This window comes from Falco naumanni, chromosome 8 (genome assembly GCF_017639655.2).
Source record: "Falco naumanni isolate bFalNau1 chromosome 8, bFalNau1.pat, whole genome shotgun sequence".
NCBI lineage: Eukaryota > Metazoa > Chordata > Aves > Falconiformes > Falconidae > Falco > Falco naumanni.
Window position 1 is genome coordinate 11642457 of NC_054061.1, and position 18211 is coordinate 11660667.

Here is an 18211-nt window from a genome sequence, read left to right on the forward strand (position 1 = left end):
AGGACCGGAGCACCTCTCCTGTGCAGACAGGCTGAGAGAGTTGGGGTCGTTCAGCCTGGAGAAGAGAAGGAGCCAGGGAGACCTTACAGTGGCCTTATGCCTGAAGGGGGCTTATAAGAAAGATGGGGACAGACTTTTTAGTAAAGCCTGTAGCAACAGGACAAAAGGGGAAAGGTTTTAAACTCAGAGGGTAGATTTAGATTAGATATTAGGAAGAAATTCTTTGCTGTGAGGGTGGTGAGTCATTAGAGCAGGCTGCCAAGAGCAGCTGTTGGTGCCCCATCCCTGGAAGTGCTCAAGGCCAGGCTGGACGGGGCTCTGAGCACCCTGCCCTGGTGGAAGGTGTCCCTGCCTGTGGGAAGGGCTTGAAATTAGATGATCTTCAAGGTCCCTTCCAACCCAAGCCATTCTGTGATGCTATGGTGATTCTGTTATCCCTTGTGCAGTCCTTGCAGTTATCCACTGCTTTGGAAAGCTGTACACCTGGTGCATTGCTTAGGGATCTCCTTTACATTTATTTACCGGACATTTTGCAGAGGCAAGGTGCTTGCTTATGGGACTGCCCCTTTTCTGCCTCTTGCTTCCAGCGTGAGCTTAGATGGATCACTTATTCCTGCTCTGCTTTGGTTTTCCATCCCAAAAATGGGAATAAAGCAGTTGCCAGCTTTGTACACTTAAATTCGGAAATCAGCTCCATAGACATGTCTTAGACAAGGAGTAGGTGTGAGTGCAATAGTCTCCCCTCTCTTACCCTGCATCCAGATGGCTTCTCATGAGTGGCCTGTTCAGAGCATGGAGCTGATGTGGCAAGGTTTTGGGGAGGTGGTGTGATGACAACAAAGTGGGATGAGTGTTATGAACTGGTCGGAACAGCTGGTTATTTTGGAGAGGGCAGCCCAACAGGATGTCTCCTGGCTACGTTCTCCAGCTCTGTACGCTGGTGACCGACCAGCATGGGAACACAGGGCAACTCAGCCTTGCCTTTTTTCTTAAGAAGTAAATGTTTGCTGGAAAGTGTTGTGTTGGGTGCAGATGTTTTGTGTCTCTCATCCATCAAGGTCAGTTGGAGTTCTGCCAATGTGAGTGACGTGTGTGTAGAAGAGGCCAAAATCCTCCTGCTGACGAGCGCTGTGGGACTTGTCTGTGCACTCTGAAAGACGGTAGCTTGGCTCCCATAGCATTGCAGCACAAATAGGGCCCGAGGCTGAACTGGTGACACTGGTGCAAATTCAGGGTAAGAAGATCTTGTGTAACACTGCTGGCCCCCGTGCCAGGCTGACCCGCTCCTCCATGGGAAGTTGGAGATGACTCATTTCCCCTGTGAATTTGTGAGCTCCCCTCTCTCTCCTCCCTTTGGGCATCTTGGTGTTAGTACTGGTCTTCTGACCCGCCTGTGTGATGCTCTTTGCTCACTAGCTCTATTTATAGGGAATTTAATAAGATATCAATTAAAGAAATGAAAACAAACTGAAGATGTCTGTCAGTGGAAAACCTAGAGTGAGGCAAGGTTATTGGTAGCAGTTGTTTAAAATCTTGTCAGCTCTTTTTATAGCCAGTCCCTGTTGCTGTGGGACAGCTGAGCCGGACCCATGTGCCTGAGCAGCTGGTGGCAGCCCCTGTGCAGGACCCTGCCTGTCTGCTGGGACCATCACGTTGGGTGGTTCCTGCCTCCCCGGCTTGTTATAAAGGGGAGAGATGCTGATGAGTGAAGTGGACTCAAGGGAGTCCCTCTTCATAAAGAACATGCTGGATAGAGACTGCTAATTAGCTCTCGTGATTTTATGTTTTCCTGTTTGCATATGGCTTGTTTGGGGGTTATGGTATTTATGGTCCTATGGGGAGGATGTGAGCTGGCCTGGAGAAAGGAGATTTCTGTTCCTTCAGAGCTTTATGATCCTCTTTGCTCTTGAAAACTCCAGCTGTGGGGAGACCAGGAAATTGGAGATTTGTTTGAGTGAATTAGCATCTGTCTCTCTAAAACCTGTTTCTCTGTTTTGCTGTACCCTAAGTATTATTTCAGCTTGCTGCCCGGCACCTCCGCAGTGTCAGTGCTGGGAGAGGCTCCTGCTGCAGTAAGAGGCCATCCCAAACAGCTGGCTGTCTCCAAGTCTGGGGTCTCTGGTGTGTTCAGCTGTCCCATGTTTCAAGAGGGTGGGAGTGAACATGCAGAAATCCTCTGGTCAGGGTCCCTCTAGGCCTAGGATCTCCTCTTCTAACCCGCTGGGTACTAAGGGCAGTGTGCTGAGCGCCAAAGATATGCCAGCATTGGCCATGTGCTCCCAGCATCCCTGTGCATTCCAAAGTTATCTGGGAAGCACATTACTTCTCTTTAAAAGTTTGAGCTGCTTCCGCTCTGTTCCCAACCTGGTGATGTTATCCCCTCTCTGGTGTCATCTCTAGGGAGATTGTTATGTTCAAAGCCAAGGGCTTGATTATCTTTGCCTAGGTGAAGTCTTAGCCCCACTTGTCCCTGCTGTTACGGTCACCTCTTTCTGAGATCTTTTCTGCTCCTGCTGCTGCACTTACCAGCTCCTGCTGTGGCCACCTCTGCTCCAGCTGCCTCTGATCTGTCAGGTACTTCCTCTCTCCTCCACTTCACCCCGCAAAAAGGTACCACACACAGCAAAGCATCTCCTCCAGCCTTATTAAAATCACAGGGTATATGTATGTGCATAGCTCCCAGGCTCTGTCTGATATTGTTTGATCAATCAAGAGCAAGAGGAAGGAAAGTGCTGAGTTGAGGGAATTCAATAGACGCTGTTTTTTAAAAAAAAAAAAAAAAAAGAAAAAAAAAAAGAAAAGATGTGTCCAAAACCACAAACATGATCTCATGCAACATAGACATTGTGATCTGGGAACGACAAAGGGCTGAGTCTGTGTCTGGGCAAACAAAGGAACAGAAATAGCAACCCAGAAATATTAGTTCATTGTCAAAATGACCCTCACTCCCTGGCCATATGATTTATATGGAGCAGAAACCAGGACAGCTGTGCTTTGCTGCTTTATGTAAGAAGAGTGAAAGACCAGTGAAAATCTGTGTGCTAGGCTTCTGTAGCATCAGAGAAAAAGCACTGTTGTGATCTCTTAAGTCACTGGAGTGGCTTCTTCACGCCTACTTTAGAAAATCAGCCTTCAAGTCATGCTGTGGCTGAAATGCATCTGGTGCCGCTGCCACTTCTAATTTAGGAATATCACTTGGAGGTTATCAAATAAGCAATACTTTGATCCTGCCTTGGCATTTGCACACCCAGCAGCATCCGGGGGTCTCGCTTTGTGTGTCCTTCTTGCCAGCTGTCTCCTGTTACCATTTCTGTGCAGGAAAACCAGCCCAAGACCATCCATGGAAAAGGAGTTGTGAAGGAGAACCAGGACAAGCTGTTCACTTGGGGAAAGGGAGCTGGGGGGGGGAAGAAGCATGTTCCAAAGTTTGGTCACAGTCTGGTTTATTTTCTGTTTAGACTATCCCAGTCTATCCCACTCCCCAGACATCCTCTGGCCCACTGCTGTCCAGTAACTACCTTGGACCAGCCCTATAATGGGCCCTGGGAAGGTAAGGACATCAAGGGTGAGGAGCTGTTAAAAATGTGAGGGTAAAACAACAGGTAAAACTGGTACTGTGCTTGTGGGTGAGCACGAGACCCTGCTCCACTGAACCATCTTCCTTTTGCTATTTTTTGTGGAATATCTTCTTTTCCCCCCTCCTCAGGATCCCTAATTATTTTTTTATTTTTATTTGGATCCTTGTGTCTGCAGATCAAACAACATACTTCCATCATTACAAGTCAGTGAGTCACAAGAGCCATAATGACTATCTTAAAAATAACTCCAAAGCCTAGTGCAATTGCTCTGCAGGCTGAGATGTGCTTGCATTCCCCAGGGAAAGCTGGAGGCAGGCTGAGGAAGAGACCCAGGAAGAGACAGCCATTCTCATGAACAGGCTTTGATGACTTTTCAGATTTGCTTTTTGTCCTCTTTGCAGCTCAGCTTCATGCTCTGATGTGAGCTCTGTGAAATGGCTGTTTCCTTTCAACCCTCCTCCACCTCCATTCATTTGCCTTTGTCCCCTCTTCTTCCTCCCCACCTCCTTTTTTGGTAGGGGGGAGTTTAGAAAGATCTCATCTGTTGGTAAAAGTGTGCCTATTCCAGCCACTTCAGCATTAGTGCAAAACGAGAACGTTTCAGATGGCTCTTTTCTCCCCTAGGCAATGAGAGAGTGGAAGAGGTGAGGCAGGGTTATTTCTGATGTTGCTCTATTGACAATGAATTTTGCATCAAGCTTGAACCTGGCCCATTGATAAAGGTGCAAACTCCCAGCTTTGAGTATCTGGGGAGATGAAGCGCTACCCTGCGGGACATCATATTGCCTGACCCAGCACAGGGACAGAGAGTCTCTAGAGCCTTAGGGTTCAGCGGAGGAGATGCAGAGCGGTGCTCACCCCACCTGCAGGGCTGGTGCACTTCAGGGTGCTCCGCACAGTAACAGAAATGCAGGTGCTGGTGCAGCTCAGTCCTGGGGTGACTCCCTTAACCGCTTGTGACATTGTTCTCTCCATTTGTAAAACGGGCGATAATGCCTCTTCCTTCCTAAAAATTGCTCGGTTGTTTAGCTCTGGAGGATGTCTGGACACAAGGCACTGTTCTATCTCCAAACAAGAGACTCTAGTGCAGTGGGAGTAGTTTTTCCGGAAGTGTCTTTTCCTAAGGAAGGACAGAAAAGCACGTTCCTGTTTATCCCCAGACTGGGAATGGGTCATGGTGGTGCAGGACAGAAACAGCAGCCCCAGGCTGTGGGTGGGGTGAGCAATGCTCAGACCTGTGCCCTGTTTTTCCTACCTGCAAAACAGCTGCAGCACAACCACTCTTGAGACCGAAACCATCAATTGCATCCATGACTTGTTCTGAGCTGCTGATCTGTTGATGCCCTTTTGTGACCCTAAGAGTGGCCCTACTAGGACAGAGGCCATGTTGGGTGAAGTGGCACATAACATCACCTGCACATCTCAGGGGACACACGCTGGTGTCCTCAGCTTCATCCTCTTTGTCAGTGTCATCAAATACAGATGAGGGTAGTGCTGGCAAATGGATATCCCAGAATAGTCCAGCAATAATAAGCTTAAGCATGAAATGAGACTCAGAGATGCAGGGAAGTCCAGATACATTTAATAATCAATACATTTAATAATTAAGACACAGACATAACAGGTCACAAGTAATGTATTATTTAATTTTATTTTTTTGATGATATTTAATATATAAAAAACGGGGAATTGAACTGTCCTTGCTCAGCTCCCTCTTGGTTCTTCTGTTTGTTTCTGCTTTTTTACTGCTCAGGGCAGAAAGTGTGACTCTTCCAGCTGCCTAGTTCCAAGTTACTTTCTCAATATCTCTGTGTCTTCTGCAGTGTTTCCTGCAGCTCTTCATGGTGCCTCTCCAAAACCTCACTGCACAGCCACACAACCCATGGGGTTTTCTTTCCCTCTGATAAGCAATGGGAAAAGCACTTGTTGGAAAGATGTGTTGTAGGTAGTTGGTAGGGTGTTCATACCCATGGATGGAGCTACATCTTCAAAGAAAAAATACCAGACCCTCGGTCCAGAGAACCCTCAAAGCCTTCTGAAGATCTGATCTCCTGGAAATCTCAACTCTTCTAATTCAAAAGGAAAAGCTGGTTCCCTGAGCTTGGCTGGCCTGTCTGCTTTGGCCACAGGTTTTCCACCAGCTCCTCAAGCATGTTGTGATCATCATTGCACTCTGTCTGCTCTGGGCTTTGGCCCAGGAGGACTATACATCATGCTCAATTGTGTCATATTGTACTGGCTGCTTTGGGGAGTAGTGAGACTGCTGAACTCATTTTGCCTCTGACCTGAGCAGAGAGAAATGGATGTCTTCAGATGGGCAGCCAAAGGGCTGTTTCTAAGCACTGGTGCTCCACCTCACTGAGATCTGCCTTTTCTAGGCAAAGCCTTAGATCCCTGAGGTGTGAATTAGACCTTTGCTCCTTTCCCAGATGCTGTACAAGGCAGTGAACTCACCCGGACTACATCCCAAGTGGAGTTTCTTATCAGATACCCACTTCAGCCCAAGGGGTTGGTTGATACTGACCTGGTGCTGGGAACGCATGGTTGGAAGTTGCTAATTGTTTAATGCACATTGTTATCACTGTTCTAGTAATAGCAGTGGTGCAAAACTAAGTGAAAGCTCGGCTCTCCTTGCTATTGCTTTCCCAGGAACTCCTAACCTTCTCAGAGCTGCGTTGTCCTTTCCATCGCTTTCTCACCAGGGAAGCTACTGCACTGACTTCAGCCTCTTGTGAGATCCAGATCCTTCCCTTCCTGAGATATTTCTTCCAAGTTTTATCCTTAACATTTAGAAAAGCAAATTGCCTCTATAAAATATTCACTGAAAAAGAAAACCCTCCCCCACCAAGAACAACGCTGTTTCCCCCCCCTCAACAAACTGCTCCTCCGACTTGAAAATAAATAATTGTTGAGAAATCATGATTCTTGAAGTGGGTCTCTGCAACAGCATGTTTTGTCCAGCTGGGTCATCGGCCAGCAAGGGTTTTGGGCAATTGTGCTTCTCAAATTTAATTCTCCTAAGGATAAAGGAGTTGTGCATCTTTCTCCACTTCCTGCATGCAAGTGTTAGCATGTGATGTCTCTTAAAAGAAGTTTCTCTCAGTAGTTATAAATTGTAGCTGATTAATCTCAAGGGTTTACTGGTAAGATTGTCTAACACACATAAGAAGAATGAATACTTTTCTTTTACTTGGCTTTTTTTTTTTTTTTTTTTTTTACAGTTTGGAATCTAGATCTGCTAGTTACTTAGCTTGTGAACTTGGGCAAGTCATGCATCCTTTGCAACTGAATTTCTTCCACAGAATGCTAATTCTGGTAGCTTTTACTGGCTTTTACGGACCGCTTTGAAATTGTATGAGGTGAAAAAACATAAATAAGCTACTAACTAGCCTTGACGTAATTCCGTGAAGTAGTGTATGTATTGATACAGATAGAAACCAATCTGTGCAAGATACAGATAAAAGTATCGTTCTGCCTTGGTGGTGATATTATTGGGATGAGGCTTTAATCCAAAACTGAAGACAGATGAGACATTTTCAAAGTAAGATCTCTTGGATCAATTGCTGTCCTTGGAGCTCTAGGTATTGAAAGTCTGTGACTTGGCTTTTATTTATTTATTTAACTTGTGGTTAAATGTTGAGAGGAACAGAATACTGCTTTCAGAGGTGTCTTGGGAAACTAAATCTACCTTGAAAACAAATGGGGATCGAGTACCTAAATTACTTAAATCATTTTGATTTTTCGGTACCATTTTGATTAAGCTGTATGCTGTGTAGTAGCAGGAGAATGTACTGTGAGCAGCCTCAGAGTCAGCCACGTTCCTTGTTCTACCTACATATGCTAAATGTATAGAGATCATGTCTTTACCAGTGGGCGGTTGGCATTCTGGATAAGGACCTGCCTCTGAGTCAGCTCTAATGGGTTCAATTCTCCTGCTCAAGCAATAATGGTTTACACTTCTAAAGTGAAAAGCCCTTCTGGGTTGTGTTGCTCTAGATAAAGTATTACATGCTGTACAAACCCATAGTATGCTTCATAGGCTGATTTCAAAACCATGTTACACTCTCAGCTTTAATGTGCTAAAGAACAGCCAAGACCTTGACAGCTTGCTAAATAGGAGTAGTGATTTGGAACCGTTATTTGCAGAGTGTATGTGTCTGGCTGAACAGCCCAAATTGTAGCCTCTGTGAGAGTAGTTGCAATTAATTACATATTGCTGCAAGATTCTGGCCTGGGTTCCTGCCTCAGTCCCACATAGGAAACAAGCACAAAGCTGTCAGGGGGTTATGAAGCAAAACAGAAAATTAAGAGAGGATGAAAAGCCTTGCTGGTGATTAGTTGGGCAGGGTGGAGGGAAAGGGAGTAAGGGGAGGGGAGATGAGTATTTGCTAGCAATACCTGGCCTGAGGAGAAGATGCTGGCACCTATTGTAGGGCATGGTTTAGGACACAACTGCATGTGTGGTCATGCTCTGAGATCAGCAGATGTCAAGCAGGAACCCAGCTCTCACCTTGGCTGTACAGCTGTGTGAAATCATAGGATTAGAGCAGAAATGCGCGCATATTTTATTTTTTCCTTGCTTTGGTAGACTAATCCCATTTTAGCTGTGACGGCTCTGTAATTCTCATTACTGCAATAAGCAATGTGGAGTTGACTGTCCTGGGCAGTGGTCTGCTGTCGTGGCTTGCTCTAGCATAGGTTTTACGGGGATGCTGGAGTGCCACACACATACAGAAAAGCAAAGCCATTTCTTTCAGTTTGAAGTGCTACCCCGAGGAGCTGGAGCTCTGAGACTGCAGCCCAAATAATCTAGTTGTTATGATGCTCATTTCTGGGGACAATTCACCCACTTGGACCTGAATTGGCCTGGACAGACATTTCTGCAGGATGTTCATTTATCGGAGTGACTTGACTGGCAAACAGTTCCCAATCCGTAGCACTTTATTGACCTGCTGAAATCAATAGCCATTCTCTCACTGCATCTCTGAGCAGAGGATGTAAAGAAGCAGTGGCAGAACTATTGCTCCTGGAGTAGGATACGAGGCAGACACCCACAATGTTTCTGGAACATTGCAGCCACCTCTGGATAAGGTTGTGTTGTTGTTTGTGTGGTTTTTTTTTTTTTGTGTGTGTGCTTTTATTTTTTTTAATGTCTGCTTACTCACTATGCGCCTGTTGCTTTCATTTTGAGTTTCTTTGTATGGCTGCTTATTGGCCTGGTAGGTACGTCCATGTGAATTAAAGAAAAATAAGCTATGTTTTTTAAGTATCTCACTTAAGAATTTTTTAAAAAACTACATTTTCTTGGAATAGTCTTCACTGACATGATAGTACCATCTAAACTTGTTCTTGAAAGCAGATGTCTAAACAGTCTTGTTGTGCTTAACAACTGACATGCAGATGTCTTTCTGAACACATACGGCCTCAGATAATGAACCTTCACAGCACCACCGAGACATGTCAAGGTTTTGCTGTGAACAGCAGCAAGTCAGGTGAACTGCCTCAGGACCGAGGGAATGGTGTTGGAGCTGGGATTGGATCCAGTCCTCCCGAGGCAGTATGAAGTCTGGTTCTTAAGGAATGTCTAAGTACATCTGCAAAGTTGGTTTGTATTTAAAAAAACCCACCACCACCAGCTATTCATAGCACAGCCACTGCAGAAACAGCATCTATTTGTTCAGTGTTAAGAATAAGAAGTTTCTTAATGGCCTGATGGAAAGGCTGCAGGGTGTCCTCCTTATAGCTGAAATCCTCTAATGGTTATTGCCAACCTCTCCTCTGTGGTGGATATGTATTTGTACTGGGAAATGGAATTAGAGCTTCTTACTTCTAGACAGCTCTGATGAGACTTGGCTAACCTCAACTGAAACTCCACTGCGTAACTGCAGGGTTGCCTCCGTGGAATGGCTCTGCTCTTCCCTGGTCCCAAAGGCCACCAAAAGCATCTCACTGGCCTCATGGTCAATACCCTTAACAAAACAACACAGGACATGGAGCGGAAGTCTGGCTTGGATGCTGTCAGTATGAAACTTTGAGGTCCTTCTAGCCTCAGGAGGAAAAACACTGTAATGAAGAAAACTTCATGTCCAAAGTTGCTGTGTCAGATGTTCTCTAGCACTGAAAAACACCTGCATCTCCTGTTCCCTATTAATTATTAGAGATGTTCAGCTGACAAGGTATGGGGATGAATTATCTCCTGAGGTGATGGTTTAAAGCTGGTTCACCCCAGATCTGCTGTGTGGTTCACAACTTGCTTCTCTATTCCTGCCTACTGACGTGTGCCAAGCCCGTGTCACCCGGGCAGCAGAATGTGGTCACAGAGGCTACGGTGCTTGCCTTAGATCCTGGCTTTTGTGACTTTTTTTTGTTTTATTGTTGAATTAGTGGAAGCTGCTTGTGGAAAAAGATGCCTCTGTTTCCCTGCCCATAAAATGAAAGTTCTGCTTCTCTAAATCTCGTAGTACTTGCCAAATGTTTTTAGATAAACAGATGGAAAGGAGCTCAGAGGAGGGACCTCAAGGGATATGAATTAGCTGTCAGCAGACCTTCAACTAAAGTTAATGAGATGGAGAATTAATAACCCCATGGGTGGGTCAAGCTACACTAGCTATGTACCTCTTTGCATAATTGATGATCCACCCAGCACAGAGATCTGCTGGCCACTGTCCTGGCTCGGGTTATGAATACTCAGTCACCTGGTGAAGCTGTAATTAATCCCTCCGTGCCCATATGGTAGGCTGGTGCCGCAGCTTTCCACTGGGGATTTGATCCCATTCTTGCTCCTGGTGTTGGGTTTCCCTGCGGGAGGCTGAGATGCAAAGGCAGGAGTGCTGCCTGCTCAGCTCCGGGGAAGATGCTTCAGTGTCTGAGAGCTGAAACCAGAGCCAGGACCTGCTGCCAGGGTCTGAACCACTCCTTGGAGAGTGGGTGTGAGAGTGCCGGGGGGGATTTCTCAACTTCTGTGATGGAAGCAGCCTTCTGGTGATAAGCAGCCGAGGAAGGGGTCAGGGTATGTATGGCACGATGTCTCTGAGGAATGAAGCAAAGAGAGGGAAGTACAGCAGCTTGCAAGGTAGGAATGCCAAATCTGCCCTAAAACTGCATAATTAACGCACCCAGGTGTTTGGCACGGTGGTTATCTGTTGTGCTGGGAATATGTGCAAGCCATGTAGAAGAAGGTACAGAACAGTCAGATAACAATTTTTAAAAGGTACTTAAAAAAAACCCTGGCAACTTTTCTCATGGTAGCTGTAAGACCTTGGTGTTCTGGACAAATTTTAGTGACTTTTTTTTTTTTTTTCTTTTCTGGAGAGAAAAACTAGTTTCTCCTGCTTTTACAGCTCTTTCCATTTGCAGCCGGCCTGTGAGCTGCTAAAGCAGTGGGTGCCTCCTGCTCCAGCAGTGACTGCCTTGTGCTGGGGGGTAAAACAGTCCTCCCAGGGTGTTACAGTCTTCTGTGATGAAAGGGGCTAGAAAGACTGTACAAGTCACTGTTTATGCTCCAGATAAGACGTGCTGCACCTGAAGGTGAGTAATGAATCTGAATTAAATCCCTCCTGGTAGGCTGATGCACCCCAACTGACTGCAGAGGAGCTGCCTCGGTTGACATGAGCTGGCAGTGTGGCTCTGTTGGTTTAGGTTGCTGTATTTCTAGACTCTCCTTTGTAAGTATTATCAGTTCTTGGGGCAAAACCCACACTTTCCCGAAGTGGTTGGGCTTGTGATGCTGGAGCATGCGGTTTTTGGCTTCTGCAGAAAGCCTGGGCTGCCTCTGCCTGCTCTCCTACTCTGGCGCTGCTCGAGGCTCTGGCTACGCTGCAAGTCATGGAAAGGTCTAGCTCCAAGTGGATGCTTTCTGGACCAGGGCCAGCTTCTTAAGCTGAGTCTGCTTCCTAGCAAATGAGGTGGTATTTTGTCAGACTGTGGCCTCTGGGCCTCGCTACTTGCTCTTCAATTTCTCTGGTGTGCTCTGGGCTCCTGCAAGGGGATTGCAGATGCTAAGATCTTGTCTTAGTAGAGTTTAAAAACAAACAAGCCCAGTTTGTCTTTGCAATGTGCCAGTTAATGTGCTTTATTAGGAGCAAGAGAATTTTCCTGTTGTATGTGCTGGTCAGGCCAGATATTTGCATTTCTGAGAGGTTCAGGGCCCTCTGGTTTTGCTGTGTATAACCCACAAGGCATCCAGAGCCCGCAGGCACCCACTCTAACCATGCATCTTCTTGTTGCTTTGGAAGCGGGTACATGCTGTTAGGGGTGCAGCCTCCCCATCCTTGGGGATGGAGCAGGGAGATGAGCACCGGAGGGCACTTGTGTCACTGGTCGGGGTTGGAAGGGACCTCTGGAGATCCTCTAGTCCGACCCTCTGCTCAAGCAGGGTCACCTAGGGCAGGCTGCACAGGGTCTCATCCAGGTGGGTTTTGAATGTCTCCAGAGAAGGAGACCCCACAGCCTCCCTGGGCAGCCTGTGCCAGTGCTCTGAATAGTGTCCCCTTTCTTTGCTCTATCATCTCCACATTCCCTTTATTCCATTTGTGTTTTGTTGAAAGCTGTTTGGAGACACTTGGGAACGAATTGATTGTGATTGATTTCAGCAATTCTATCCTTCCCTCCTGATAAGCATCCTGATAAGCATGGACATGATGGTTCATTGATCAGGGTGCTTAATCTTCATGGTTTATACTGAGTTTTATGTTAAGACATAGCAGCTGTAAAAGTAACAAATAAGCATTGGTCGAGTGCCTTGTCATGTGCTGTGTAAAAGGAGGCAGACATGTGCTGTTTCTGAAATTCTCTGCCTTCCAGCCCATTAAAATGTGATTCATCAAGCAGTCGAACTTTTCCCCCCCTGCTGTTCCTAGATGAAGAAAAAACATGTGTGCTTCTGCTGTGATGGTGAGCGTGTCCTTCCTGGAGTTTTTTTGTGGGCTTCTGTCTGCAGAAGGGCCTGAAATACATCCCTTTCAAATGTGGGACAGTAAGCTCTGTTAAAGCACAGATTCTAAAGAAAAAAAATGCCCCTTTCATCAGCCCCTGAATCACCAGCGAAAGCGTGTCCTCCAAATGTCAACAAATTCTCGCACCTGTCTGCATACGCGCGACTGCAACTTGCAGGATTTTCCTTCTGACCGCAGGACCGGTGACCTCTTCCGAAAGCTTTCTTCACCTTTGGCTGCTCTCCAGAAGGAGCCTAGACACATCCAATCTTTCTGAAAGCAAAAGTCCTCGTTTAGGAACACCTGCCCAAGGATGCGCTTTCCAGCATGAACTCCTGCAGCTTTTCTGCAGCTGACGGTGGTTTCTGCTGTAGCAGCAGGGTGGAGGAGGTGGAGACCGCCGAGGTGTTGGGCATCGTGTGCCAAAGCCCGGGCTGAGGCACAGCTCCTTCCACTTCACCAGGGTCTGTGGTGTGCACGTACCAAGAACTGGCACTTGGGTTTCAGACCGCACGCTTACAAAAGTGGCTCTTCCAAGGATGCAGTGATACACTTGGAGGCAGGCCAGCTGTCTGCGCTTTGGAGAGAGGTTCAAGGCACTCTTCTCGCTGTGTACCTCCCACAGCACGCCCAAAGCCTGCAGGCACCTGCTCCAACCATACGCCTCGTTGTTGTGGGTATGGGCTTAGGTAACAGCACAGCTTCTGTTCCTTTCAGGAAGAAACAGGGAGATGAATACAGGAGGCCACGTGTGTTTTATTTATTCATTCTGTCATCTCCCCGGGTTCTCTTTATTCCCTTCTTGTTTTGTTGAAGGCTCTTTGGAGACACTTGGGAACAAATCAGTAACAGCACAGTACACGCCGTGTACTTGGTGGTTAGCTTAGATGCAGGATAAACATAATATCCCGACCAAATCTATTTCTTTCTGGCGAGTTCGTTATCTGGTTGCAGCCAGCTGGGGCTGAAACCAGTGAAATGCAGCATGCAATGAGCCAGGGGAGGCTGTGAATTTAAAACCTTTGCTTGCCCACCGAGGCATCACATTTTCTTTCTTTCTTTCCTTTTTTTGTTTTGTTCTTTCCTGCCCCCAGAATAGTAATCAGCTGGAGATCAGGGTTTTCTAAATACTGCTTTTCTCAGAGTTGTGTTGGTATAGTGGATAACCCCACCTCCGAAATATGGAGTACTTAAAATAGCCAAATCTGGAGTTTCTCATTCCTTTTATTTCCCTTCCCAATCTTTATTCCAGAAAAAGGTGAGATGTGGGTGAGTCTCAAAGGGCACTGTCCAGGAACCTCTGCCCTGAGCGGAAGCGAGCCGGAGGAGAAGTGGCAGGAGTTGTGCAGCACACGGGCCGTTTGAGCCTCGAGTCACACATTTGCCTTGATCGGTTCTTATTTTGGGGGCCTGACCTCTCCGCCACACGGTGTCAGTGCGTGTCACATGCATGTGCTGTGCCCTGCTCCTGTAGCACAAAGCAGACCTGCTGCTGGGACACGCCATCCCTCAGCCAGCGGGATTGCTCACCCGCCACGGGCTGCCTGGGGACGCGGATGATTTTGCTCAGTGATGCATGTGGGAATTCCCTCCCCCTTTTTAAGGTTTTTAGTTGGTTTTTTTCCTTTGTCCCTGCCCCCCCCCCCCCCCCCCCCCCCCTTGATCATTTCTGACATATTTGAGACAAGCCAGTGTTAACACTGCAAAAAGAATTAAACCACCAACCAAAAAGCATGAGAAAAATCTCAAGGACTCAGAGGAGACTTGTTTTCATTTACATTAGCAATTTCTATAAAGAATGAGCAGGAAAACGTGATCTTCCCAGTTGTCATTTCTTTATAAGAAGCAGCCTGGGCCCTGCGAGCAGGGGCGTGCTGTGGGGCACACGTGAGGGGATGTGTGTTTTCTGGGGGGCTTGGCACCAAGCAGCCAAGTTCCCCATCCCCGAGGCAGGTGGGACCCGGGAGCAGGCTGCGTCTTGCTCCCACAGAATGCCGGTTCATCTCCTGCCCAACCAGCCAACCGAGTCTCCTGCAGCCTATGCATCTCTTGTAAACTTTTATTCCAGAAATCAGGATGGATTACTAGGTTTTAGGTGTTTTCCCCCTAATTTTGTTTTAGAAAGGGTGAAATCTCTACTAACGTGCCAACCACAACAAACAGTGGAGTATCCTGTCGCCTGCGAGTCTACCCCTATCAGCCCTTCTCTGGTCAGGGCTTATCTCTGGGGCTGCAGCCCAACCTGAGGTTTGGATAACTTTGCATTTACAATTTAGAATACTATAATAAACAAGCAAATAACAGCTTCTTTCCCAGACACACACATACTTATGTACACATATACACATGGAACAATGCTTAATTCTTGCTGTCCGTGGGCTTGGGGGCTGTTTATATACAGCATTGCATGTTTATATATGGAGTTCATCTCCTCAAGTGAAGACAGATTAAGCAGCGGGGTGAATAGACCAGTTATGTGAACTATGGGATTTCCAACCTAGAAATCTTGCCAAGACCAAGCCAGACAAATTGGTAGCACGGCAGTGTTTCTCATTAATGTGCATAGAAAGTTGTGCCTTGCTGATAATGCACACCAGTATCCTGTTGGGAGGTTTGGGAACCCATCTGGGAGCAGCCATCGGAGCCTGTCCAGGCTGGGCTGAGTCTTCTCACTTCCCTCTGCATTTTCTCCTCTGAGAACCTTGCAGGGAAAAAAACCTGTGCAGCTCTCCTGCATAGACATCCTGAAGTCTATGGGAATACTAGTGTCAGTGGTATGGTTTGCTGAAGAGAAATAAGATTATTACAGCGTCCTTTCCCTCCCTGCAGCTGTTCCACGTTGTATGTGGTTTATTGGGTAAGTGGTTGTGGTGCCTACCTTCCATCCCAGGACAAATTATTTCAAACTTGAAAATAAGATTATCTGCCATAATGGTATGTGGTGGTTTTCCTCGCTGCTGCGAGTGTTCATGCTGATGCACAGATTTGTGGCTTGGCTGCTTTTGCATTCTGCACAGAGTGCTTTCCTGCTCTCCCCAGTCTCTGCACTTTTAACACTTCACCTTCTCCCAGAGAGAGCAGAAAAGAACGGCAGGCTTGTGGTGGTGATGCTGGGCTGACCTGGGGCTCGGTTGCTGATTCTGCCGGGAGCTGCTGGGGAAACACTGGGCAAAAGAAAAGAACCATGTCTCCATGTTCCTACTCCTAACCAATTCCCCTCCCCCTTTATTTTTTTTTCCAAGATATGGAAGAAGGAAAAGTGCATTCTTGGTCCAAATACTTGTTTACGGCAGTCTCTGGAGAAGAGGGTGTGTTGCTAATGTTTGGCACAAAAGGTCACCATCAACCAAATAACAGGAGACCCCCCTTGGTCTCATTGTTCAGGGGCCAGTGTCAGAGGGAAAAGAAAAATCCCGGCAATCCCTGGTGGGCTGGGCATGAGGTGCCCTTGTGTCCTGCCTTGGGAAGCACTTTGTGTCTTCAAATTGGCACTTGGACTTCAGACTTGTTCTCCTTTGCCGTTTGTGATGTGCACCTCCAGGATGTTGTGGGCTTTGCCCTTATTTAAAACGTAGCTGCTATTTCTGGCAAGCGTGCATACGCGTGTCCGTCTATTGGAGTTGTGGGGAAAAACCCTGATAAGGCACACAATTGTACCGCGGCCGATATGGTGGAGGGGTTTTGTTTGCTGCTGGCTAGACAGCGAGGCTGGTTCCAGCAGCGTTTGTGTTGGGACCTTCTTGCTTTTCTTTGTGTTGGAGGAGGAAGCTGGCAAAGGGCTTGCATTGTTCAGAGCTGGAGAACAACAACTCCTGGCTTGGGTGGGACCTGGCTGGGACTTTTGACTTGCTCCATCATGACGGACTGATAGGAATAGAGGATGATGAGAGACCAGAAAACCTCTCCTTTCCTGACACAGGCTGTTTGAGCTATGGGTTAGGCATCTCTGCATCGGATAAGCATCTCCTATCTCTTACCTGGCTGAGAGCACCTGCCCACTCCCTGCAGAAGTGCCACAATCACAGCATCTTATGAAGTGATAATGCCAAAACTTTTTGCATATTACGAGCCATTTTGCATGCCATTAACAGCTTTCTCACTGCCCATTAATGGCTGATCTATTCACAGATTGTCATTAGGATCAATGTGGGTATGCTGCTTGGAAAGCTAAAAAGCTGTACCTGGCATTATTTTCTCCTTCCCTGACAGCATTTCCTGAGGGGGCTTATGTTGCTTCAGGATATGAATAATATGGGTCAGCCCGTCCCAAAATCAGTCCGAATTCCTTCTAGTAACTGTCACGTCTACAGCTGCCACGTTGTGCCTGACTGCTGAAATGACAGAGAAGAGATATCTGTGATTCATGGAAGGGAATAAGAAAAGCAATTAAAGTTAAGAGCTTGGACTCAGCATAGAGATACCACAGAAATGCCCAGGAATGACTAAATATAGTTTTGACTGTGAAATGAGAGTAATCTGCATGGAAAGACCTTGCCATACAGAGCAGCTTGGGTTCAGAACGGAGCCTGGAGACAGATGAGGTGCCCAGTCGCTGCAGATCTTTAGTGGTCCTGTTTCCACTGCACAGCAATGACTGTCCAATGTCCATCCATCACTGCTTGTGCAGAGTGGTCTGGGATGAGCCCAGGAGTGTTGTCCACCTGGCTGGGGTAAATCTGGGGGAATATGTGCCAGTGACTGATTCTCAGCCATTTGGAAAGCTGTGCCTCACTGCTATCTCATTCTTTGCTTTTATTTGTGTGTGGGTTTGGGGTTTTTGTTTTCTTCTAAATATGTGTATTCCTCTTATCTCTCCCAATCTTGTTGTTACCTCCTGGTTCTCATCTGCAGCTGCCTATGAACCTCCCCACCAGCCTTTATGGGTTCCCTAAGGGTTTGTTAGGGGAAGGTACAGTATGCAGTGCTCTGCTGTAACCTTGCCTCTGAAAGCTCTGCGGAGCAGGGTCACGTGAAGCTGGGAAGCTATGGGTGGGCTTGGGCAACGCCAGCTCCCTGCAAAGGAGAGGTATGACTTCTGCTGTGTGTAAAAACTTCATGGTGCTCTGTGCAGGCAGAATTGCCTTACCGCTGGTGGGCATCCGCCCCTACAGGGAAGACAGCAGCTACTTTACCAAGCAAACTCATTAGGGTATAAAAGCATACTATGACCAAAAGCTTTGTTTCTACTGAACTGTGTCTGGGTATTTTCTGTACCTTGATGCTGAAGTCTGGCTAGGCTAGCAGCTTCCACTCATATACGTGACCCATAGTGCTTTCGGTAACATCAGTGCAGTCGGGATGTGTTTTTAGGGTTATGCATCCATGAGCACTGGGCTGCCCTGGCTGATGGAGAGTGAGCAATGCTGTCTGCCCTGTGCCTGGAGTGGGTTTGTAAAGCACTTCAATCTGTTAAGAAAGTGCTTTTGGCCATTTAGTACTTTTTCCTTTAGAAAGGCACAGTTCTTACCTTGTGAAAACATAGATATTTCTCCATAAAGACAGAATTTCCCTAGTTAAACATCCTGGCTCATCTGCTCCAAGAAACATCCTCGCTTTGTTATTTGGGTTTATTTGCCAGGATTTTATAATTATTAAATAGAACATGAAACAGTCAAACCAGCACTTTATGAAGTTGGTTTGACTTGTTTGTGAAGATCTTAATTCTGTGAAAGCACCCTTCTGACTTGCCATCCTCTGTCA

At 46.8% G+C, this 18211-nt stretch overlaps 1 protein-coding gene across 1 annotated transcript in view; it reads left to right on the forward strand.

Moving 5' to 3' along the window:
- NEURL1B (neuralized E3 ubiquitin protein ligase 1B) overlaps positions 1–18211 on the forward strand; it is a 143035-nt gene that overhangs the window by 33646 nt on the left and 91178 nt on the right. The window lies entirely within an intron of this gene.